The following is a 25,896-nucleotide window of genomic DNA, read 5'->3' as shown; positions in this document are numbered from 1 at the left end:
GCGCAGCGATTCGCGCACTCTGCTACGAAGCTGGCGACGCGCGCTCGATTCCCTACTCCGAATACGACCGGTGGAGAGTGACAGCCGAGCCAGTTCTAGCTGCCCCCGCCTCCTCCTCCACCAACCCAGTGCGTAGAAAAGAACGGTCAAGCAATCCTGACAATCCGCAATGGTGTGGGGAGGGCCCTCATCCAGCACTGAATTGACAAAAGGGGGTTATGAAACATGTCGGCATGTACGTGAAACGCGTCAAGCTTTGCGAGGCGCACACTGACTGCGCTACCATTGATGTTCGAACAGGTTCGATTCCCACCCACGCGTATCGTCAGCGACAATAGTTCGTGCAGTCGGACCTGGGTGTCCGGCCGGATTGACTCGGCCTAAAAATAGTAGACATGTAACTGTACACCCGGTGCGGCGCGCTGAACGTCAGCACCGGGGATTGAACGCGGCCGCTGAAAATCACACAAAGCAATAGGTAATATCAACAACGAAAGAAAATCCTAATTATTCTAATGCAATTCATTTGTTGGTTCGCAAATTGCCAAGCAGCCAGTGTGACAGAGAAATCACGCAAGCCCTGGCCACATCGCCACCGCCACCACCCACCCCGCCCAAGGGGGGACTCTGGGAGGCTGCTCCCCGAGGGATTGTTAGAGAGGGGCGGCTGCAGATTGCTTTTTGATAAATATCCAAGCCGCGTGCGTCCACGTGGGGTGAGAGACCCCCCCCGCACGCCTTCTCCGTCGCCGATACGAGGGTGCAATCGGGAGGCGGCGGGGGAGACGCAGGGGAGCGTGCTGCACGTGTGATGGAGTACGAGATGCACGTGGCGGGCAGGGCCACGCGGGCACGTCCGTGACATATTCACACAGACACGGAGGGGAATTGAAGATTACGGAACTGCGTCTTGTAGTGTAAAGTGTAGCGATGCTGCTGCCGCTGCTGCCGCTGCCGACGTCGTCGTGGTTACGATGGTTAGCATGTCTTGAACTTGCAATCCAGAGGCTGTCGGTTCGATCTCCCGGCACGGACGTTGTAAAATAAATGGCCAGCTTTCTTAAAATCATTTTCTGTTACTTCAGATATATACCATGTCATCAATGACGATGAGTGATTTGGTCATAGGCTTGTGTATATGTACCGTACTGTGCACTTTTTGTCTTGCCCGTGACACACGACGGGAATGGGAGGAGAGTCATGGATGCGATGACTGGGAAAATAAAACGGGAGGAGAGAAGAGAAAGAATGGGAAATAAAGAAGGAAAGAATGGAAAGATAGAAAAGGGACGGAAGAAACGGAACCACAGGGTTCAGGAAAGATGATAGGGGGGGGGGAAGAGGCTGCATCAGGGCCTCGACGCTGCTGCACGAAAGAGCAGCAGCAGCTGCTGCGTGTGTTTTCACAGGGGGCGGGGAGAGGAATTCAGAGTGGGCGTCGCCACGCGGAAGTCACGTGATTTACAGGAGGCTCCAGCTGATTTAGATAACAGCATATAGCTGTGTACACATGGGTGCATTTATTTAGTGATGCATCATTGCCCGCAGCTGGTTGTGGGAATTTAAGCTCACTTTGTAGGATATCTGTCAGGGGGTGCTTTGCACCAAGCAAAAAAAAAACGTATACGGGGGATCGTGACGAATGTCCACCGGCCGCACGCGTTTACAAAAAGGTAAATGTCAGGTGGTGTACCCTCAAATGGATGTTTAAAACGCCACGCTCTCGACTGAAATCAGCAATTCTGCACAGGAGGAGGGGGAAACAAACACTAGTTTGTGATGGGCGCGAAGCGGGTGACAAAATCAGCATTGTGTGGCCGGAGAAAACCGCAGGCTCAGCACAGCCCCCACGTGTAATGTATTGCCCCGTTCCACACTGGTTGTACTATCGCAAAAAGGCCTGGTTTCAAACAGGAATAACATGTGGGTTGAAATGTCAATGCTTTTGTTTTCATAATCGCTTACATTTTTACCCAATCAAAATGCTATGAATCAATTACTTTGGTGTTACCGTGGTAACTGCATTACCATAGCAATTGCCTCGGATAGCCATGGCAAATCACCGCCGACATCACATGACATGGCGATGTCACGGGCCGCCAAGCCAATCAGGGAGCACCTGAGCCCATGACGCTAAGGAGGGGAGCGATTCCTGCTTCAACTTGAATGCTCATCACTGAGAAAACATTATACCAATGGCCTCAAAATCCCTTAACCCTACCTCTTACCCAACCTTACCCCGAGCCCTACCTTACTCTTAACCCTTCCCTAGCTCTAACCCTAACATATCCCTAAACCCTATCAAACCTCTAACCATACCCTTTCCCCTAACACTACCTTCACCCCTAACCCTACCTTACCTTTATTCATACCTTACTCCTAAACCTACCTTAACCCCTTGCCCTACTCGTACCTGTAACCTACCCTACACCTAACCCTTAACCATGCCCATCATCCAAACCATGCCCGAGCCCTAATTGTAACCCTACCTCGAAGTCGAATCCAATTCCCAAGCCTCACTTTAACACTACCATAACCCTTAACTTACCCTACCCCTAATTCTCTCCCGAACTCTACCACTAACGGTTAACCTACTCATTAACCTAAATATAACTCTATCCCTAAACGTAACCCTAACCTTAAAACTCTAGCCCACCCGAACCCTACCAGTAGCCCCCGACTTTATTATTATTAACCCCACAATATAACCCTACCCCTAACCACGAAGTCTAACACACTACCCAAAATCTACTATAACCTTACCGTATCCCTATTCCTAACCCTACATATACACCTAACTTTACCACGACCATTATTCTAACCCGAGCCCAATTCTACCCCCTAATCCTATCCCTAACCCTACCCTTACAACCCAAATCCAGCACTAGGTGTATGCACCCCAGACAACGCATCTGGAATACATTTTATTTTTTTACCAACTCGTTATTTTCTGCCTTAGGCGACCAACGACGTTTTCTAAATCGCACAAATTGTGGCACGGCAATTTCTAGAGTAAGTACCACAGATATTTTCTCTTGTTATATTTTCATGCAAGGGGCATTTTTGAAACTGTTTTTTCGTTTAACATTTGACATCCACAGTTAAAATCAAACTACTCACAATACATATATATCATGAGTATTTTGTTAAGACTACAAGTGAAATGGATTTTTTTCATTAAAAGTGAAATGCATCTTTCTCATTAGCATTATTGAGCACCAAGGAGCGACAGGATTCATTAATCCACGGTGGCCAGCGCCCTGCTCCCCGCACGCCGCACACACAGAAAGCGACATTCCGCCATTGCCAATTGATAATCACGTCCCGTTCCATGGCTGCAAATGATGCAACGACTGCGCAATCCCCCGGTGAGACGGCCGATGGCTCGGAGACCGGGAATGACCTCGCTGCTGATAGGATCGAGTGGCATACAGAGAATCGAGGCTCATTCCCAGCGAAATCAGTCCCTTGTGCAGGCACACGGAGAACCCGTGGTAAATCTGAAGCCCACTTGGTATGCGACGCACCTCACGCGTAAAGCCACAACCCTTGGCGCCCAACCTGAATTATGTGTTTTTTACGGTGTGCATTGACACGAGGTAAAAAAAATATTACGTTTCACGTGCAAATGGCAGCGACAACAAACAGCAAGGGCAATGCACATGGGGAGCACATGTGCGCGTACCTGCAAGCACGAGAAAACACAGCATCACTTCTCAGAGCCGGAGAGAATCGAGGATGAAGGAGCTGGAAAGAGGCACGGGCGACGAGAGCACGGAGCTCTCCCAGCCGTGCAGAGAACGCCCACCACCTCTCTGCAAGTGTGACATCAGCACTTATTATACGTGAGGATCCTCGGTTACCTGGGCAACGGGTACGAGAGCCTCCAATAGGCTAGGCCGGCGTGATGGATCGATGATGAATGTTAACGCTCCCCACCCGGCGACGAGGGACCACGGGCGAGAGAGAGAGGGAGAGAAAGCGGCGTTACCAACACGATGCGTGCGACGTGTACAGTGTATGAATATTTAACGGGCGCAGTGCCGGCCAACGGCACCTCGAATAGAGAGGGCCTGGAGAGGCCACCGTGGCTCAGATGCCACGACAGGGAGATCGATGCTTCTGGAGCCAATACACCCGATTGCGAGGTGGTGGTGGTGGTGGAGGTAGTGGCAGGAGTCAGTCGCACACTGCAGATGCTAAAGACTTAAGGAATTAGCCACGTACTATCCAATTGCATAATTTGGTCCAGTAATTAGTGGATGTTGCATATTATCAAACCAGCCAGTGAACATTCGCTCAGTGGGAGGACGCCTATTTTCTTATGCAGCCCTTATTAGCTGGAGCCGCGTTCCCCTATCCATCTGTGCGATCAACTTCCTGCCCCCCTATTCAAGTCCAGGCTCATGACCTTCCTTTTAACGATGCCATTAAATTGGACTGTCTCTCCGTCATGAAAGACCCCACTGTTCCATGTATAGCATCTCGAGATGCGGTCACATGGTGTCACTACAAATTCAAATTGCATTGTAGTAAGGGAAGGGTATATGGACTCCGTGAAGAAGAGTAAGTGGACAATGTCGCAGGAAAGGATGACAGCTGATGGACGACAAAATTGATGCAATGGTAGCCAAGAGACTCCCACCCTCATTTCCCAGCGGACGGCCACAACAGAGACGGAGCGGTGAGATCAGTGAATGTGCAGGAGTGAGATGGATTGTGACATCGCAGGACTGTTGGAAAGGTGAAGGCATTGCGATGGGGGGGTTAATCTATTAGCAGCTATCCAATGATTCATGACAATGATGATGTAGATGATGATGACGATGACCACGAGTTAATGGGCATCTGCATATATAGGTGGTTATATAATACAGAACCATGTGGGTTGTTAACACCCTCTACATCCCAAGTGGCATTTACCAGCTGCCAGGCAGCTCTAACACCTGTGCCGCCAACGCTTGATTTACCTTGCGTCGTCAAAATGCAGCAGTAGCAGCAGCAGCCACCGTACAAAGGGGGACGATCCAAAACACCGTAGTTTGTAACGTCGGCAATGTCATCATTCCAGGTTTTTTTTCCCTTTCCAAATGTTAACAAGTCACAGGACAAGCTCACGCAATCCGATGTGACACGGCCAACCCACGGCTGCCCTGAAGCGAGATGCGATTACATCACGTACCGTGGCTGTAAATACCACAGCACACACACACACAGACGCACGAAGACACACACAGAGAGGGGGGCACGTCAGCTCACCAGAACGCGCCCCCCCCCACCACCACGCTTCCCCCATATCCTGGGGAGACGCCGAGTCTGAGAGGGCCCAACATGAGCTGGCTGTCATGGCAACCTCACGACTCATAAGCTCCGGTGAAATCTAACACAAGCCTGGCAATTGGTCTCTTCACCGGAGGTTAGCAGACTGGGTTACAATAATATTCAAGCCAGATTTGTTGCGTGGATATGTACATTTATTTGTTTCAGAAATAAATCGCTTCGAGAAGGCACGCTGTAAGACAAAATACACGGGAGCAAATACAATTAATTCTAGGCTCAACAACGCTGACGTTATGGCCCACAGACCTGCAATGGGAATTAGGTAGAGAGATATGTCTACTTGTAAAACGGGCCTCTGCTGCTCGTTAATTCAACAACGATCAGTCTTTCTCCTGATTGGCATCGTAAAGTCCCCCGTGCGGTTTAAAGACGAATTGGGGGAATGTGCCGGTGGGCTCTGAGATCAAACACCAGGGTCTGCATTCTCAAGCAAGGTCTGCACTGTACTCATAGCTGCTCGATATGAAAAGGCTGAAGATAGAAAATAAAAATTATACATTCTTTTAAAAAAATCACCCATCGCTGGCCATTATTCAAGAAATATTTTTCTTCACCGAGTTTCGATTTTTTTTACCGGAGTGTTTTTGTCATCCATGAGTTTTTTGCGATGGCGTAAATATAAATGTGTCGTTAAACCCACCACCACCCGACACAGCCAATTAGTAAGGTTTGTCACGTAAACAGAACATGCTAATTCGTTTCTAGTACAGCACACCGGTGTGTTGGGTAAACCCACAATATTTACGGCACTCGAATAAATGTTATGGGTTTACTCTCCAACACACAACACATTGGCATGTTCGTGACAAACCTTACTAATTGGCTGTGTCGGGTGGTGGCGGGTTTAACGACACAGTTATATATTTAAGCCATCTAACCCAACCCCCTCCATTACGGATATTGGTGGCGAAAGCCTCCGACTACTGGGTGTTAAACTGTTTTTGTCACCTTGGGGGTGTTTTTCTTCTTTCAAGCGAAAAAAAGATTCTTTAAAAAAAATATCGTTCAAATTAAACAGAAAGGAGTTTGTTGGCAGGGCTCAATAATGTCAACATGAGAAATACCTCACCGCTCCTCTCGTTGTGTTGACGGAGTCACCGATCACGTCAATCTGACACGTGCAGCGTCAGCAGTGGTGGTGATCGAGAGAGAGGTTTCAACTGGATACGTAGGCTCCGTTTGAATGCTACAGCTGGTCAGTATGTCTGTAGGAGGGCTAAGCCCTGTTAGCCCTCATTACCCACCACCTATGACGATATCTACAAAGAATAAACAGTCTACATAGAGTATTTACAGTTATTCTTAACCCCCGTTTTGGTTTTACGATGGTGTTGGTATATTATACCGTACTTTTAATTGTTTGCATCCCACGTCAGCATAGATATGGGAACACAGTACAGTACAACAATACGTTCTGCTGCACTGCCCTCTGCTGCCCGCAAAATGAGAGCCTGCAGCAGCCGAAAACGCCTGTCACATGCTGTGAGATCAACCCACCCAAGCACTCATCCAAGCTCTGTATGAAATAAATACCTTCATAGTGCGTTACGACAAACATCGGTTTTAAAAACAGCATCAAGTATTATTATTATTATTCATTCTGCTTGGCATTTAGCCGTCGTTGTTGTTTTGTCTGGGCAGCTTCGTTCTGACCCTCCGAGCCCTGGCCGAGCCACAGAATGACAGCAAGTCTCCCCACAGCGCATCCGGCAACACCGCCACCTCGCGGCTCACACCGCACGGTGCCACACCACCACCACCACGGTGTCCTTGCAGAGACCCTGGCGGAATAGAGTGTGGAGGGGGAGGGTTTTAACTGCTTATATAGGTCTCGGTTTATAACTCCAGTAATGATCAGAGTATCAGAATGTTTTTTTATATTGTGGGGAATCCGATGAGCTATAAAGCTCTTTTTCAGACGTCCAGTCATGGAAAAAACCGACGCGCCAGTCTTGGGGCTCGTCATCATAGGACAAGCCCAAGCGTCGTCACGTGGGCGTTGAAAGTCCACGTGGTGGCACATGGCGAGGCCATCATTGTGACGTAATGTCAGCACTTGTGCTGAATCACCCATCGTGTCCATGTCGCATGCAATAAACAATACATGGGGAGGGGGGGGTATGATTGGCCACCTGTTCCCAGACAGTCTGGGAATTAGCACCGGTGTTTGCGTGTCAGGAATTGATTTGATCCGGTACCAGTGCTGTGTTGAACTTTATTGCAGGGGATTGCACAGTGTTGATAAGAGACCGAGTTGCTGGCTGCGATGTTATGCCCCCCTAGCCCCCCGGTTTGGTCTGTGGGAAAAGCTGGGCGACTGCAATCGGCGGAGGCAGTGGTTGGTCCGCTGCGCTGTGTACCCGGCGAGCCAAGTTTCATCCCTGGCCATGGCTAACACCAGGTGACAAGTGGTCCCCCCCCCCACCCCTACACTTCGCCAACCCACGCTGACCGGCGTGGTGAAGTATGGTCAAACCCCCCACGACCCCCACAGGCCATGGGGGAGGCCTTCTTCATCAGGCGGTTTATAAAGGGCTCGGTTTTATTTCCTTTTTTTCTTCTTACCGTCAATTTAACCTTATTATAAATTATATAAAATCGAAATGTGTTTCAAGATGACTTGGAGAGTGGCTACATTTAAAAAAAAAGCCACACTGTACGACTGTAAAGTAAATAAATGTTCGCAGTTGTAATATCTTTCCGTGAAGTAGCTTAGTAGCACTATTTTAACCAAGCTCACAACATGATAATTGTTTTTTTACCCTTCTATCTGGCAACAAAACTGACACCTTTTTACAAGGAGTCATGTTTGCATAGACCACAATACCTGCAGTCATAATGCAAACAAAAAACATAACTCTGATAATGTGCACTGTCCTTGAAGTTGATTGGTCCATACCTGAGACAGCTTTCCTTAGAGCAACTTCAAGGACAGTGCACATTATCAGAGTTATGTTTTTTGTTTGCATTATGACTGCAGGTATTGTGGTCTATGAAAACATGACTCCTTGTAAAAAGGTGTCAGTTTTGTTGCCAGATAGAAGGGTAAAAAACCAATTATCATATTTTTACTGGCAAATGAGGTTCCAATGGTGTATAAGCTCACACCACTTTTAGCAAAGCTATATAGGCGGAGATGGCTTTACCTGCTAAAAACTTTAAATAATTCCATCCAAAGTTTATACCTAGCAAAATAACCCCTTGTGAAAATGTTCCTATACTCTTGGTTCTTTCGGTAAAGTCACGTAGGTATAAAATAAAATAAATGTTCCTATTTATTTCCAATGAGGAGTAAAATAAACTTACTCTGGTGTATTTGTCTAGGTATAAAGGTTGGACACACCACGCATGGAAAACTCTTTAACATTCAGATTCCATTACCATCCATTCTCAAAGATGAATCATCAACCACAAAAGTGCATTCCTAACTGCATCTGCATTACTTAAATGTAACAAAAAAAAAAGCCATCAGTATTTTCAAGCATCATTTCGATTAAAACCTAAACCTTTGGAACCGATCCAAACCAACGGTCCCATAAGTCACCAACCTTCGCTTCCACTCCGTTTTCTCCCCGGCTACAGCAGCGTACTTCGTCATTTCCATTACGGCTGCACTTTCCGTGGGCGTCTCGAGTCGTGTTTATTCAAGCATCCCTTGAAAAAGTTCCACTGTGAAACATCGGCCGAGCGACTCATTGCACAAAACACACACACACACTCTCGGGCTTTGGAGGGTGACATAAAGCCCTGCCGGAGTGCTGGCCGCTGCCATGGGAGTCGGGCAACAAAAGTGCGCATTATCCGCACCGCGCACAAACGGCCCCTTCATTTCCCTTTTTGGCAGAACGTCCGGACCATCGCTCTTTAGCATCACGGTCACATCGCCCCCCTCGCCCTCCCTCTCGAGCAGGGCGCAGTGTCGCCACAACGGCTGCACCCAGCGACGCGCAACATTGTGGGCGAAAAGCTTGCAGGAGAGAATACGCTTCGACGAGCACACGGAATCGAGGTCTCTGTGTGCGCGACTTTTCGCTGCGAGCGGGGTTGCTCTGCGCGATGCAGCCGAGGGCACTGGCAAGAGGCGTCCGCACGCCCGGGATGATGTTTACTGAAACGCTGCATCCGGCTGGCACAGGATGTTTCGTTGAAGAATGTGTTGGGAACAGCATTGGGGGTCCTGGGTCATGGCCAGGCCCTAATGTGTCTTGGTGGCTGTAAACAAGTCATGGAACAGGTCACCAGTACAAAATGAAACTAAATAATTATACAAGCAGACAAGCTTTGTAAGTGTGCTGTAGGAATTGTAATAGAGTTACACAGAAATAACATTACGTACAAAATCACTCTAAAATAATAAATTACCCATCTCAATCAGTGCAGGTTGGAGTACGGCGGGGGGGGGGGGTAGCATATAAGTACAAAATAAATATGTATTTATCTGCCCTGCCCTCTGACAATACTCTAAATATAAACTACAGTTCTACATCTCAATCTGTAATCATGATGATTGGTGACAGTAAATGTTCAATTTAATACAGAATACAGATGTGCCAATGGGGAATTTAAACAAAACCCTAGTTCTACTGAAAACTAAAACGTTGACTGAAGTGACATCAGACTATCCATTAGCGCGGCATGAAGGGGAATGGATTAAATGACACATGCACTATGCACGCAGGGGGCATGTGTCATTCAATCAATGTAGACATCCACCTCTGTTTCAGGCATGACCGACTCCTGACATTACTTTTAACATTCCAAACATACACACTGCTAAGAACAGGCAGTGGGGATGTTGCTGCTTTACATCGCCTTCAGTGTCACTCCACGAGAGCAGAATTACTTGGATCACACGGATGAAGGGGAGCGTATATTTATAGATGTGTAAGCCTTCGCCAACCCACACTGACCAGCGTGGGGAAGTATGGTCAAATAACTCTCACTATGCGCACGGTGTGGGGAAACTCTCATCCAGCAGTGGATTGACAAAAGGGCTGTGCATATATGATGCCAGCAATGGACTGAATGCAATTTAAGCATAATGGGTGACCCAGCCCCGCTGAGTGAGACCAGCCAACATCCAGGCTGTCATTCTTGGGGGGCCACATTTGAACATTCTGTCTTCTGGATCATTGTCTTGGAATAAACACCTTTGTAACAAATTTCAGCTTTGTAGCCCTTCCAGAACATCATTAGAATTTCAAAGCACTCGGGCAAGATGGTCTGTGTGTATCCATCATGGATGATTTGCTCAGTCAACCCCGACCTGGATTTGAACTTGCACATTTCAAATTGAGTGTCATCATGTGTAACATGGTTCCAAAGCGAGAGCCTTATTCCATTTTGAATCTAATTCTACATACAAGCAACACAAAGGGCAGTTATAGATACGAGCAAGGCATCATTTATCACCGACTACTTTCCAGGTTGCACGTAGACTGTAGTAGAGGCATGCGAGTCGCAGCCACGGCGAGAGCTTCACTGGGTGTTGTGCGCAGTAATCTTTTCCGGGTCGCGAACAACTCTTACGGGCTCGACTGAAACGAATCCCTGCTTACAAGCGTCCATCTCTTAACTTACATCTTCGCGTGTGTATTAGGTGGCAGCCAAACGTGCGTCACAGCTGTAATAAATGCGCGCTGGGCATTCATTCGTTATTTGATCTCATTCATTCATTCAGTGTTAATTGCACGATCGGGCTCACCTGTCGCCATGGTGTTTGCCGCACGTGCTTCTTCCTCTCTCTCTCGACTTCTTCTGATCGGCAGTCCAGGTGGCTTAAGGACGCTCACGTGGGATCCCCAAGTACGCGGGCGGGCGGGCAGGTAAGGGTTCTTAGGTGGTTGGATGCTCAGATATGTAAACAGGTAGGCGCTCCGGTGTGGCGGCAGGCAGACGATCCAGGCGAGTGGTTGTCGAGGCGAGTTAGCGGGCGAATCTGCTCGGTAGGTTACGCAGGTGCGTAGACAGGTGAGCACGCAGATAGGCGCTCCGATGGGTAAGTAGATTGGCGCTCAGGTGAGTAGGTCGGCAGGCACTCGGGTAAGTTGGTGGGCAGGCGCAGATTTTGACTGTTGGATAGGCGAGCAGGTAGCTAGGCGCGCAGGTGTGTAGGACAGGCGGCTACAAGGTGTGCAGGCGTCCAGGTGAATCTATCCCAGCAAGGAGCAGCCGGCGTACCGCCTTCTGCGCCTGCTGAAAGTCGGGTCTCACGGAAAGCTCTCTCTGAGTCCCAACCTTCCCCCCCAGCTCCTGCAAGGGTAGAGGAGAGCGCACGAGGGCCAATGTCGCGTTACGAAATCCCCCGCTCCGACTTCTCCCTCCCCTCTCTCCTCTTCCCCACCACCACCACGGGACCACTCAGCAGCAACTGCCCGCCTCCACGCACGCACGCACACAAACAGCCCCCCCCCCCTTACCGGCTGTGCGTGACCGTGATGCCACTCGGCGTGGGTGGCCAACTGTGGGGGGGCGAGGTGGGGAGAAATTTGCGTGGCGCGTAATAACAAGGAAGAGAAGGCATGCATACGCATGCCTTCTGCATGCACTTTTAAAGCGAACGGGGTTGTCCGTGCAAGTACTGTACTCGATGGGATCAGCAATGTGGATGGGAGCCCATGGGTAGCAGTCAGGGCAAAACGCGTTTGAATATTTACACAGTTATTTTAGCACAGGTTTGATGTCTCCAAGTTTGTTTTTTTATAAACCCCCCTCCACCCCTGGTGAATTAACCAGGGCTCTCTCTTGGGCGAGTCCCGAATTGCAACACAACAAGCTTAGGCAAACGTTTGGTTCACGTTGGACCACCTTTACGAGATTTCACCATGAAACCCCTTCCACCAGACTGACGGACAGAGCGAACGGGATGTCGCAGCCTTCGTGGGGGAGCGTTCACCGTGTCCTGCCGCCACGTTGAGGGGGTACGCACGGTAGAGGCAGGGTCCCCGTTGCTGTACTGCACGGGACATCAAAGATGGAGACGGCGGAGCGGGGAAATGTTGACTTGGGGCGCGTTTACCCACGGTAAATAGTGAAAGATTGCGCCGTTTCAGTTTTTGTTCCGTCTCGTGTAAATAATTCACGGTTTTTTGTTATAAAATGATAGAGCCCTTGGTCAATCCACTGCTGGATGCAGCCCTCCCCGATTCAGTATCCATCATGATGGGGGTTGAAAGGCCATACTTCACCACCATGTGTTTAGAGGATGTGTCTACTATACATCTCCACATGATAAGCCACTTCGTTGAGCGACCATTTGTGACCAGGTCGCTTCTGAAAAAAAGTGCTTCATAGCTTAGTGGGGCTTTACCTGGTAAAAGAAATACGTGCTTTTTTGTATCTTTCTTATACCTTGAACTCCTACCGTGCTGTTTATCGATTGTTGTAACTTACTGACCCGCCCCTACTGGACATCTGTTAAAAAGAGCTTCAAAAGCGCATCGGATTTCTCCTCCAGGATAAATAACGACGCTGATTCTGATTGCCGGTTCAGATACACCACTCGCCTCTGATGTTAGCCATGGCCGAGAGTGGCACTCGGGTTTGCCAGGGTTGGTAGCGCTGCGAATTCGCTAGCCACCGCATCAGCGCTCCCTCGTGTAACAGTGACCATGTCGGCAGCATTTTACACATCTGTAATCCCATAGAAATGTGGAATTTCTACCATTGGCTGCAGAACCACCTAAGACTATGGATTTGCAACACCATTCGCGTAATTGAACACAATAATTCAGAAGAAACACAAAAGAAAATAACTTATTTAAAATGCACAAGGCAATACGGGAGATATGGGTAATTACGTGCTCATAATTAACAAGAGTAGCCAATTGCTGTCCGGATATTGCCTGTGAATCAATAAAGCTACCGCTGCATGTCTAAATGTGAGGTTTCCCCATTCCTCAGTGTTTACTCGTGTGCGGTCAGGGCAGTGTGTATCTGGTTATATAATCACTTTCTACTTGTATGTGCTCACAGGGGCTATCCGCACTTGTATCATCATCATCCAACGAAATTGAACAGTGGTGTATCAATGCTTAGATTAATTTAATATCGATGATATAATCGGTTCACGTGCGTAAGAATGGATGTTAAGATTCGTGTATGTTCTATGTAAAACTGGTCTTGTCACTCCCGCAGCAACTAGAGGCGCTAGCGTTCACCTGCAAAGCAAAATAATAAATCGAATCCAGTACCTAATGTACTAGTTCACCGCAATGTTACAAAATAAAAAAAATACTCGAATTGCAATGACGAATCGTGACATCTCTTTCGAATCGCCGGAGATGAGGGTCATAGTTACAGCCATCAAAATAATGAATCAGCTCCACATACACAAACACATATGAGAGCTGCCTTGCGGTTTCATCCGTGCGGCGCTGTGATAGTGCGAGCAAACAATCCCTGGGACTCGGACAGGTACGATGAGCCATGTCTCACGTATCGGCGGATGGCCCACTCGCCAGGCACACATTCAAGAAATGCCAACGAGCAAAAACATTGAATGGGAGAAAGGGACCCTGGAGGTTGGCACGTGAATTCGGGTGACCGCGCCAAGGCCATTATAATTCCAGGCTCGATCAGCTGTCAAATTACATCTGCGTCACGGCCCGATAGAGGGGAGACGGAGAGGCGTGGACGGAGACACTAAGAGGGACGCGGGAGAGATACGGTGTGGATAGGCACGCAGAGACGGGGAAGAGACAGACACGCACACAACGGAGAGCGATAAACAGACTCGGACAGATAGAGAGAGACAGGGAACCACGCAGAGAGAGAGAGGGATAATGAGACAGACACGGGAGCTATGTCCGCATGACTCACATGAGTGGGCTAGAAAGGATTACGGGCGATAGACGAGGCTGGCGGGGAATGACAGCCTAAGGAGATGACGACCACCACGAAGATGGAGCGAGGAGGAGGTCGTGCCGTGTGCAGAGCGTCGCGGGTGCGCGAGGGATGAAGACAGCGCGTGCGACTCGTCGTCCAGCAGTGGAGAGACCCTGGCCGACGGTGTCGATTGTCACGACAGGCTGGAATTGAACGCCCGGCAAGCGACACACGTGGCGTGGGAGCAGCGCACAGCTGCTACGCAGAGCGTCGCTCGGCGCTGGATTTTGCGCCGAGTCATGCGCGCCGAGTCATGCGAGCCGGAGGCTGCTTGATCTCTGCCTTCATCGCCCCGTGTCGTGAGCTAGGGCCCATGCACCAGGGTCCATGCCAACCACTCTGTTGGAATTGAGTGGAGTGAGCTATGGAGCCAGCTGGCCAAGATCGGGACAAGGACATTAGAGACACTTTTCACCCAGGCAACCGAAGAACACGGACACACATATTTATTGACGAACAGACATTTTACAAATATAAATAAGGCACAATTTCAAGTGATAAAGAACCAATATAGTTATTATTTGGTTCTTTCGGTTAAGTCACGTCTAAAGATAAAATAATAAATTAAATTAAATAATAGAATACGACGTTTCGATTGCAACACAAGCAATCATCATCAGGTATAATGAAATAGCGACATAAAATCTAACCTCTTTAGAATGTTCACACTTAAATTCTAACTTAGCAATCTTTGAAATACGTAATCAACCAGGCTATGCGTTAATTGTGTGTTGACCGACCCTCTGTGTTGTATTACATTACATTTCGATATTTTACTAGGTTATTTAATTTTAGTGTGTCCTCCTGATTTTCAGGCTTGTTTGCCGTGCCATCGTACTTGCAGCACCACGTCTGTTGACCACTCATTGATATGCTAATTTTTTCTTTAACCCCCCTGCCTCTCTCTGCCTCCGCCCCCCCTCTGTCTATTTAAGGCCACCCCACAGAGACGATCACCCGTCTCTGTTACCTGTGTTGCTCTCGCTATGTATCTTGGTGATATCTGTCTGCTAATATGTCTGTCTATAGTTTTCTGGTTAGATTTTATGTCGCTATTTCATTATACCTGATGATTATTGCTTGTGTTGCAATCGAAACGTCGTATTCTATTATTTAATTTAATTTATTATTTTATCTTTAGACGTGACTTAACCGAAAGAACCAAATCATAATTCCTGCAGTCACGAAAGTTCTAAAATTAAGATTGAACCAATATAGTATCGAGGATATTTTGCCATAGAACGGTGTACGAAGTACAATCGTATCCATGATTCCGATACTGTCTGGGACACTTCTAATGTGCACATCAAAGTGTACCTAGCCCGACATCACCACCGCTTCGTGGCAAGTGGCAGCTATTGCTCTTGCTAACAACGCGTCAAGCTGTGTTGCCGCAGGCCGAGCTTTTTGCGCCATATAATTAAACGAGTTAATAATTAAGCGACAACCTTTCATTGTTTGAAAGGGACGGCGATGCATGTGCGCACTAACGAGTGAAAACATGTCGTTACACGCGTTCGTGTGCGTTCGTGTGCGTCCCAATGCGGCGAAGTGGGTTCGCGCAAGTGCCCGGTCACCTAGGTTCGATTCCCAGGCCGGGTAAACACCACCAGTGTGTGGACACTTGCGAGTGAGTGAAGCGGTACTTATCCCAGTCACCTCAAACGTAAGACTTCCCCGGTACAGAGTTCATACATCACCACCCGAGGGAGCTTGCGCCCAGACGTGATTTTGGACCAAACCACGCCCTCGTTTGCCGTTCCGCCCTTAACAGGTGCTCGCTAACAGAACTTAATTCTCAACAAGGCTACGTCAATGATCATGGTGGCTTGCTCACATGCCAGAAGGTAATTCAATAAAATCAACTTACAGCCCTTTGTCAAATCCACTGCTGCATCGAAGGCATCCCGAGCATAATTCGCCACGCTGGTCAGTGCGGGTTGGTGGAAGTGGAGATAATTGCTGATGTTATCCGTGTCCAGGAATCAAAACTCAGCTCGGCACGTTCATCGTGCAGTGTGCTAACCGCTGAGCCACCGCTCCACCCCAGAAGGTAATTGATAATTACCAGCTCTCAAATAGAGTTACAGAGGCGTCCGCGTGATGTGATCCCGTCACGAGCGAGCCTCTCTGCAGGGGGTCGGGTTACATCATTACGCTCGCCGACGAATTCACGTACACGTGCTCACAATATAACTCATGATTGTTTTGACACTCGAAAGACCGCTCATCCTTCTCACGCAGTCTCGCGTCATTATGATCACATTCGAATTTGGCTCTTGGAAAGCATTCCATGGGCGATTCCAAGATTTTCCATTTGCGAGCTGCATTTTTTTTTAAACACCGCTCCGGACACCAACATTACACACGCAGTATAGCGCGTGTTGGATTTGAGATGGGTACACGAGGGATGGTGCGGCGTGTGCATGCGTGTGAGAACACGCTTTCATTTTACTTTTTATTTTTATATCTACGCGACTTTACGAAAGAACCAAGAATAAAAATAAAAGTGCGCACTTTGCCCCCGAGAGTAGTAAAAACTCCAGTCGGAAAGTAACACTTGAATTTACAACGCATAGCCAGGAAAAAATAGCGCCCCAGACAGTGTGCACGTGCTGTGTACACACGCGCACGTTAAAACGCCTTGTCCACTGCTGGATGAGGGCCCACACACGCGGTGCTGCTCACGGGGGTTAATTGACCGTAAGTATTTCAGCACGATTGGTCAGAGTGGGTTGGGGAGCATGGACCGTGGGACTATAGACGTACGGTACAACAAGGTGTTACAGGCTGCGGGGCCGCGTGTTGGGTAGCAGGGTTGCAGTGCAGCAAATCCCATTGTTGTACTGTTCTATGCGCCCCCCCCCCTCATCCAGCGGTGAATTGGCAAAGGCGCTGCACATTATAAATCTACGTTCCTGCAAACAACGATCGATGAACGCGTTGGCAGTGGGGCACGGTCGCAGATCACACACACACACACCTCTCCGCACGCTTGCCAAGAGACATCGGATCTCTCTAACGGATGCAGCCTGGGCATTGCACGAAACATTGGCCCAATATCCCTTTGCCCGTGAGTTCAGCGTTTTTGACGAATTTGCGTTGCATATTGGGCGCGCGACCCGATCTCACGGCGCCCCCACGCATTTGTGCACGGACACGCGGGCGCATCGTTGGTTCAGGATTACGCATCGCCCTAAGGGATGCGAAGTTGTTATTGTATTGTTCGTAGTGTAGGGTAGGTAACACAGGTTTGCTCTCTCGGTTTGCGTTAAGCCCAGATAATACACGGGGTGATCCATCTACAGACACCCCACAGGTGTCTCGTGCTCTCCAGGTAGATTAATTATTGAATGTCGTGAAAGCATCCTCGCCTTCAGGGAGGAAGAGCGTCAACAGATGCAATTAAAAATACGCGTACAGTATTGAGATTGTGGAACGCGTGTAAGGGGCTTTAAAATCAAATGCAGTTTTATGTTGGCTCTATACCGTACCACGCGGCCAATGTGTCTATTTGCGTGTGTATCATTGTATATCAGATACCGGACCGTGATATTCACGGAGCACAAGACAAAGATCCCCTGTGTAGTCTTTACGGCTGTTAGGGCAAGTGCAGGTAGCGAGGAGCACCTACGAACGCCGGCACGGCACACGAGGGGGTGGGGGAGGCCAATAACCACGCCCGGCCGCCTTTGTCTCCCGATATCTTAAAAACACACCGCACCAGGTACTCATTTGAGGCCGAGTCGACCTAGGCAAAGCACAGGGCCGGGTCGGAGAATTCGTCACCGGTGTTGGCCGCGAGTTGGAATCAAACTCGCGGGGCCGGGTTCGTAGCGCAGCGCGATCCATTACGCGACCACTCCCCACACACAAAGACAAAGATCCCCCCGTGTAGCCTTAACAGACTGTAGGGGCAAGTGCTGTTAGCGAGCACCTATGAAGGCTAGCATGGCACACGGGGGGTTGGTGGCCAGCACCACGCCCGGCCGCCTTCGTCTCCCGTGGCGATGTTTACTATACACCGCACCAGGTACTCATTTGAGGCTGAATCAACCTAGGGGAGGCCCAGGACAGGTTCAAATAATCGTCACTGGTATTGGCCGTGACCGGGAATCGAACCCGGGTCGCCAGGTTCGTAGCGCAACGCGCTAACCACTACACCACCGCTCCCCACCACACACACACACACAGACACACACACGGGACAAGCACGCGAGACCGTCGGGATGATGACAACACACAGCGAGCGGTAACCTGGTAACTCCGTTGCTGAAAAGAAGCCTCGTCAGATGCCCTCTCTGCCCACCACCCTCCTCCTCCTCCTCGCCACGAGCAGCCCAGGGAGCTCCCAGGCGCCGATGAGGAGGGGGGGGGGGCTCCTCCTTCTCCCCCCCCCCGGCACGGCGCTTTTTTGTTTTCTCAAGTCAGACGTCAAGGGGGTTGCCGGGGGTATGGGGATGACGACGCCACTTTTTGTTACAAGTGGGCAATGGGTGGGTGGGTGAATGGGCAATGGGTGGGTGAGTGGTCAATGGGTGAGTTAGTGGGTAATGGGTGGGTGGGTGAGTGGGTAATGGGTGGGTGAGTAGTCAATGGGTGGGTGAGTGGGTAATGGGTGGGTGGGCAATGGGTGAGTGAGTGGTCAATGGGTGGGTGAGTGGATAATGGGTGGGTGGGTGGGCAATGGGTGAGTGAGTGGGTAATGGGTGGGTGAGTGGGTAATGGATGGGTGAGTGGGCAATGGGTGGGTGGGTGAGTGGGTAATGGGTGGGTGGGTGAGTGGGCAATGGGTGGGTGAGTGGGTAATGGGTGGGTGGGTGAGTGGGTAATGGGTGGGTGAGTGAGTGGGTAATGGATGGGTGAGTGGGCAATGGGTGGGTGGGTGAGTGGGTAATGGGTGGGTGAGTGAGTGGGTAATGGGTGGGTGAGTGAGCAATGGGTGGTGGGTGAGTGGGTAATGGGTGGGTGAGTGGGCAATGGGTGGGTGAGTGGGTAATGGGTGGGTGAGTGTTTGGTTGGGGCGATGAGGATGTTAAAGGGACAGGCGGCCAAGGGTCCGAGGGGTGAGACTGATGTGGGACGGGCCGAGGCAACGCCGTGAATGTGACGCAGGAGGCGTTGACACGAAGCGAGTGGAGGCGCTGTAGCAGAGGGCTTTGCGTGGCGAGTCCCAGGCACGGAATACAAGAACGTTTTGTTGTTGTTAAACACCCAGCCTCCAGGATAACTGAATTAATTATATTAAGCATACTCTTTGGTTCTTTAGGTAAAGTCACGTAGGCAATACAATTATTTCACATATCTGTCCCTGCACGTAAAAAAACACAAATAAATGTGCTTCCATTTGCAAAGTACAACTGACTAATTGTTGATTTTAATGGCAAAAAAGCAACCATACAAATGACACCTGGATTTTTAGTGGGGAGCTGAAATCTCGTTTTAACCCCCTCAGCCTGTCAAGCGGGGGGTGCTCACCCCCCTCCACCCCACGACGGCCCTTCCTTTGGTTGTGGTTCAAGGTGGTGGGGGCACGTGGCGGGGATGAGGTTGAGTCCCCCTTTGTCTATGAACAGAGACGTCGGGAAAAACGTCTCATGGGAAGTGACTTTTGGCCACCAACACGTGGATCGAAGCTGCGGTGTTGACAAGTGCCGTATTCCCATTCTTGCGGTGGCAAGGTTGGCTGGAAAGCGAGTTAGCTCGGGTGAGAGCTAGTACTCGTGGCTGCTTGGCTACTTAGTTACATTTATATGATAGAGGTAGTATTTGTGACTGGCTGGCTAGTTGCTTAGAGTTAGTGTCTACTAGGTGTAAGTCAAGCTGACAGTCTGGAATGCCACAGAACTACTTCTGAGATGTCTTCAATTGATTCAAGCACGCATGTCCCTGCTGATGGGACACTGCACGTCTAAAGCGGCCCAGAGTTTGCGTGCTGTAGCATCATGCTGCTGAAATGATGCACTACCAGCAGGCAGTGGGGGATGTTGCGCTGTGTATAAGAAGCTTTAATTCGTTTCAATGTGGAGAGACAGATATATGCAGGAGGCATTGCTCAACCCTGGCTCTCCCAGTGACCGCTGGGTCTCAGCAGGGGGCAGCACTTTCCAACTCGCCTTGCCACCGAAATTCGTATTTATTTGCTTCACGACAATTCGACCGATACGGTTATAATTCTCAGAGTTAAAATCCACCGACATTGAGTGGAGGACCAAATTAATTGTGATGTTTCGTGCGTTAGTCGTCGTTTGTGATCGCGCTGAGATACTCAACTCACCACGCTTGAAATAAAACCCCGTTTAAAATCACAGACGGCTGAAACTTGGATACCCACCCAGGCCCCCAGCGGTGCCCGCTCAGACCTCTGACCTCTGCCGCCAGTCACCGCCGCTCCACATGACCGCAGTTTACACCAGACTTGTTGGCAATGGTGTCATCGCAATCGTCGTTGTGGTTGTGGCTGATAATGTACAGTACGTTGTTGACCATGACAAGAAGGTCGCTTGAGACAGTGGCAGCTGAACTTCGATCACGGCGTGTGTGAGGAGAGTGATCGGTACTTACAGGTACAGCGCTGCAACGCAAATATCTAGGATATGACTTAACAACTAGTGCATACAAGTGTCACTTTGAACATAACGTAAACACTAATAGAATACAGGGCACTGTCCATTGCCGTGGGGCGTTGTGACTGACACTGTGAATTAAAGAGACGTCTTTCAGTTTATTCACGTGAATCATGAAGAACCAGTGGCATCTACATGTACGGAACATGAAGAACTAGTGGCATCTACATGTACGGAACATGAAGAACCAGTGGCATCTACATGTACAGAACATGAAGAACCAGTGGCATCTACATGTACGGAACATGAAGAACCAGTGGCATCTACATGTACAGAACATGAAGAACCAGTGGCATCTACATGTACAGAACATGAAGAACCAGTGGCATCTACATGTACGGAACATGAAGAACCAGTGACATCTACATGTACAGAACATGAAGAACCAGTGGCATCTACATGTACGGAACATGAAGAACCAGTGGCATCTACAGGCTATTATAGAACTTCTAAAGCAATTCTCCGTGTTTAGTGTACGTGCCGTACAACATTTTGGAATCGACAGGAGTAAAGTTGGACTTACGAACAAATCAACTTACGAACCTAACTCGTGCATAAGTAGAGGAGTCCCTGTACTGTTGTTTTAGTCCATCAGCCTATTGGCTTGTTGAAGGAACCAAACTCTGAACTGGTTCTGCCAATCTAGGTCTCATCAGCCGAGACTAAACCGGTCCGGAGTTTCCTTATTTAACACATTCCTGCGGAGGGAGCTGGTAGGAACGTTGGGTTGCTCGGTCAATGGGCAGGGTCAACGGCGGCGTGGTGTATTCCGCAAATATGCCCGACTGTGAGGGCGGGCACAAGCCGGCGGGAGTAGGTGAAACGTTGAGTTTTATAAGGGCACCACGGGGTGACCAGCCCCTCCCCACCCAGCCCCACCCCACCCAGCCCCACCCCACCCACGTGACGTCACAGCTTACTTGCCGTGCAAAATAGATGCATTATTGCGCCCCCCCCCCAAAAAAAATATACAAAAGTTTTTTTTTTATAATTTTTGCACGGTTTACAGTCTGGAAAGTACCCACATGGCAAATTTCAAGTCTGTTGCATGTCGGGAAATATTCTAAACATTTTGAACAGATACATATTCACAAATGTCTCTTTTTTATATATATAGATTAAGAATTATTTAAAAAATTATATTTACTCTGCAAGCATGTATTCCAGAGCGAACGCCGCGCTTTGTGAGATGTGTGGTTTTGAAACGTCTCGCCTCCTCCTGCCCTCATAGCCACTGGGGCCAGGGAGGGGAGGGGAGCACAGACAGACAGCCGAGCCCTGTGAAACCCGATCTCCCGTCTCGCAAGTCAGCCGTCGGCTCGCTTGACAGCTCACCGCCAAAAAGCATTGCCCAGCCAAACCTCACGTTGTATTACACCCACCCACCCCCTGGGCTCCGACAGATTTATCTGTTTAAGGGCACCCTCACATTCTTGGCTGGCCCACTCTTACATCTATGTTTTTTTACTCTTTAAAACAATGACGAATTTACTCGGCTATTGATTGCATTGCACTCGTTGCTGGGATCGCGTGGAGAGTCTCGCAGTAGCCACAGCGCATCGGCGTTCTGCGAATCCGACCACCCGAGTTCCAATCTCGACCACAGGTAACGTCAATGGCGAGTGACGTGGAATGCTGTCCTAATTTACCAACGTAGCGAAGTATGGTTGTACAATCACGTGACCGACTTTTTGTAGCCTGGCCTCTATCCAGCAGTGGATTGACAACGGTCGATGCATCATTAATACTACCACACATTACGTGTTTTAGCAGACATTGAAGACGGAATCAAAATATCAAATTACTCTTATCTTGTGTATACATACGTCGGTTGTATTTACGGGGCATATTTCGATCAGGTGCCCATTATAACCTGGTTACAACCATTCAGGGACTCGATGGCCCTTCCACAGCGTTTGATGTCATTGCAATTCGTGTCATATCCGTTCAATACGCAGTTTAAGTGGACGCCCTCCGTTATGAAAAAAAACATCACTGAGTTTTAATTTGCTCTGGTTTGCTCCTGTAAGCGTCGTTTATTCAATATAAAACTTTTGGAAAATTCGATCGGACTAACATGAAAACGTGGTCTTTATATCAGTAAGAAAGAAAATGAATAGAGTGTGGATACTGTATGACAATTCACAGCACTTTGTCGGTCCATAATTGCGGGTTCGGTGAAGGTGGTTGGGGGGGGGGGGTTGAAGGTGGGTGGGCAGGACCGGTTCAGACATCAGTCGTCACCGATGCGAGCCGTGGCCAGGAATCTAACTCGGGTGACGGGGCTAAGCCACCTGGCAGCGGAGACAACTCGACGCAGTGGAGTTGCAAGAGCCTCCGACCAACGCGGCAGACCTCGTCAAACCCCTGATGATGATTCGACCTGGGGTCATCGGCTGCGGAGGTTACGAAGTGTGCACTAGATGGCAGCACAGCAGCATGGATGTGTGGACTGCACGCCAATGCTGCCACGTGTCCACGCACCACGCCTTCGCCGCCGGCGCGCGGCGTGGCTCCAAGGCCCTCGTACAGCAATGGATTGACAGGAGGATATGTAGCTTATAATCAATTAACAAGGGTCGACAAACTGCGGCTGGCTTCGTGACTATTGAAATAGAGTTTTTTTTACGAATTCGATAAAAAAAAATCTCTGCTCGTTATTTTGGTTTGACGACCCCCTGATCGATAAGAAACTTTGATTTGTGTGTCATGAACTCGACCCAAGTTCGGGATTGCCACAAGTGCGTCGTCCTCCTCGTCCGCGTGTGCGGGGTTCTCGCGTTTCCTCCCGCTTGAGTTCAAACTCGCCAAAGAAAGTGGACCAATCATCCCGATGTGGGCACCAACCTCCTGAACATATCCCCGAGGCTCAGCGAGGATTTGCACATTCAAACCCCCTTTTCTGTAAATCCACTTCTGGGAATGAGGCCCTTTCCACTCCGTGCAGGTCGTGGGGGTTATTAGGCCATATGCACCACGCTGGTCGGTGCGGGTTGGTGAAGGCGGCGGGAGCATAGACGTTGGAGTATAGTACAGTACAACTATATGCTTATCTGCAATGCCCTCTATTGTCTTTTGTAACATGTACAATAATTATAATTGGCGCTTCTTGTAGTGCGCGTCGCCCTATGCCCCGTGTGTTCGTGTATAGAGCAAATGGAACTCCATTCTCTCTCGCCAGATTATAAATATGAATGCGTGTCGAGTCCATCGGCCTATCATTATTAGATGTCCAGACCAATATAAAATCACGCAGCATTTGTTCAAGCAACCCCTGGACTTGCGATGACCTTCTGGGTTCTCACCAGCAGAGTCAGGCTTGCTAAACAAATGATGCTGGGTCGCCGGATGTTATTGGCAAGGGCACTCCTTGGAAACTACGGGGGAGAGGGGTGGCTCCGGTTCGACGCAAGACCAATGCTGCACACAAACGAACGCGTCTGTTCGTGGCCTCATTTGTTTCGGCCAAGTCAAATATTAACCCTGCACTAACCCCACTCGGCTCAAGGACGCCACGGGTCGGCGATTCTTAAGTTCGATCCCGTATGACTCTTGAGGCACGCAAACTCCCCCTTGCATTCACGTTCATTCATTTCGCGGCTTCTGTCTTGCGGAACGGGCGCGTGCGGGGAGCCGTTGCGCAGTGGTTAGCGCACCGCGTTGCGAACCAGGCCCCCCCGAGTTAGATTCCCACTCAGGGATAACACCGGTAGCGGACATCGGTAGCGGATATCTGCAGCAGTGCTGGGTCTCCCCTAGGTCGACCTGGTGCGGTGTGTGAACACAAAACACTGCGGAGACAAAGGCGGCCAGGCGTGGCAGTTGGTGCACCACCCCCATTGTGCTCGTTAAAAGGATTCGCCCCAACAGTCTACGTAGGCTGTACAGGAAATGTCCACTATTGTTCGTGTGGGTAACGCGATGAAGCCCAGTGCACATTCAAGCCGCCCACAAATGACACTATCAAAATAGACAGATTCAAACGGCTCGAAACTATTGGCGACTGCGTTGAGCGGTTTTGTTGTTATTCGTGCTCTCGTGAGCTTGACTAACAATCGATATGTAGTCGATGACTGTGATCGCTGCATCGTTTTAGCCCGGACAATGACGCACGCAACGGCGATGTCGGGATTTCACATCGCGGCGATGTTGCGATTTCACTCCACCGAGCCTCCCTCCCAGTGCGCCACGTGGACGAGGCGTCGTCACGTGGGCTTAACCGGGACACGCATTGAACCTGTCCTGCAACGTGCGAGAGCGTAAGCACCGTGTCAACACGTGCTGTTTGCTCTGCATTAGTTTCTACGCACACACACTCTGTACATATCATCATCATCATCACCAGCAGCATCACCAGCAGCAGCAGCCATGGTCTATCCACTGCAGTCCATTTCGCTGCTGCACATCCGCTGGTTTCATTGCTCCACCTCGGCTGTGGTCGTCCTCTCAAGCCGAGTTTTCGCTGCTTTGGCTGCCGTTCCGTCACCGGTCGTCCCCCTCCTGGCGACGATGACGCGTCCTGCCCATGCCAACGTCACGTTTCCCAACAGCCAATGCGACGTCGTCTCGGCCTTAGAATTTTCTTCTCCGATGCAACGCGCGTTCCCCCTCCCTCTGCATCTCGATTTCATTCAAAGCACGCAAAGTTTATTGTTTTGTTTTCATCTTAATATACCCAAGTATGTGGAGTTGCTTTGCGCACTTGTTTTAGTTTTCGTTCCACTTTCTTCGTCTAGTGCCCAATATTCCAGATCAATTCCTCCTCGTAGGTAATTTGGGCTGATTGAATGACAAATTTAGTGTATCTAGCAAATAAAACGATACTTAATCCTGCTGTCCATCTCCCTCGCTTGGCTTAAACAAGTTTGATCCTGGCTTGCCTTGAACAAACGTGTTCGAATATCAAATAACGAGCACGCAACGTGAACTCCTCTCGGCATGTTGGTCTAAGGCTGTGCCCAGATGATATCAGCATTGCCCACGCAGTTCCTGTTCATAAAAGCGACAGCTTAACGTGTTAATGCGTACACACACACATTATATA

The 25,896-nt window shown here is 49.4% G+C and overlaps 1 protein-coding gene across 3 annotated transcripts in view; it reads right to left on the bottom strand.

Annotated features, from left to right (window-relative positions):
• Nucleotides 1–25,896, bottom strand: part of TRIM2 (tripartite motif containing 2) — a 74,384-nt gene that overhangs the window by 42,241 nt on the left and 6,247 nt on the right. For 2 of the 3 annotated variants that reach the window (XM_078601168.1, XM_078601171.1), the window contains exon 2: nucleotides 11,045–11,592. The gene's annotated coding sequence lies outside the window, so the exon portion shown is untranslated. Of the gene's footprint in view, nucleotides 1–3,685; nucleotides 7,726–11,044; nucleotides 11,593–25,896 lie in introns of those variants that run through there. The other variant, XM_078601170.1, reaches the window with a different exon arrangement.

This window comes from Lampetra planeri, chromosome 15, assembly GCF_965212315.1.
Source record: "Lampetra planeri chromosome 15, kcLamPlan1.2.h2, whole genome shotgun sequence".
NCBI lineage: Eukaryota > Metazoa > Chordata > Hyperoartia > Petromyzontiformes > Petromyzontidae > Lampetra > Lampetra planeri.
Note: the sequence above shows the minus strand (reverse complement) of the source record. Positions and strands in the feature narration are given on the sequence as shown.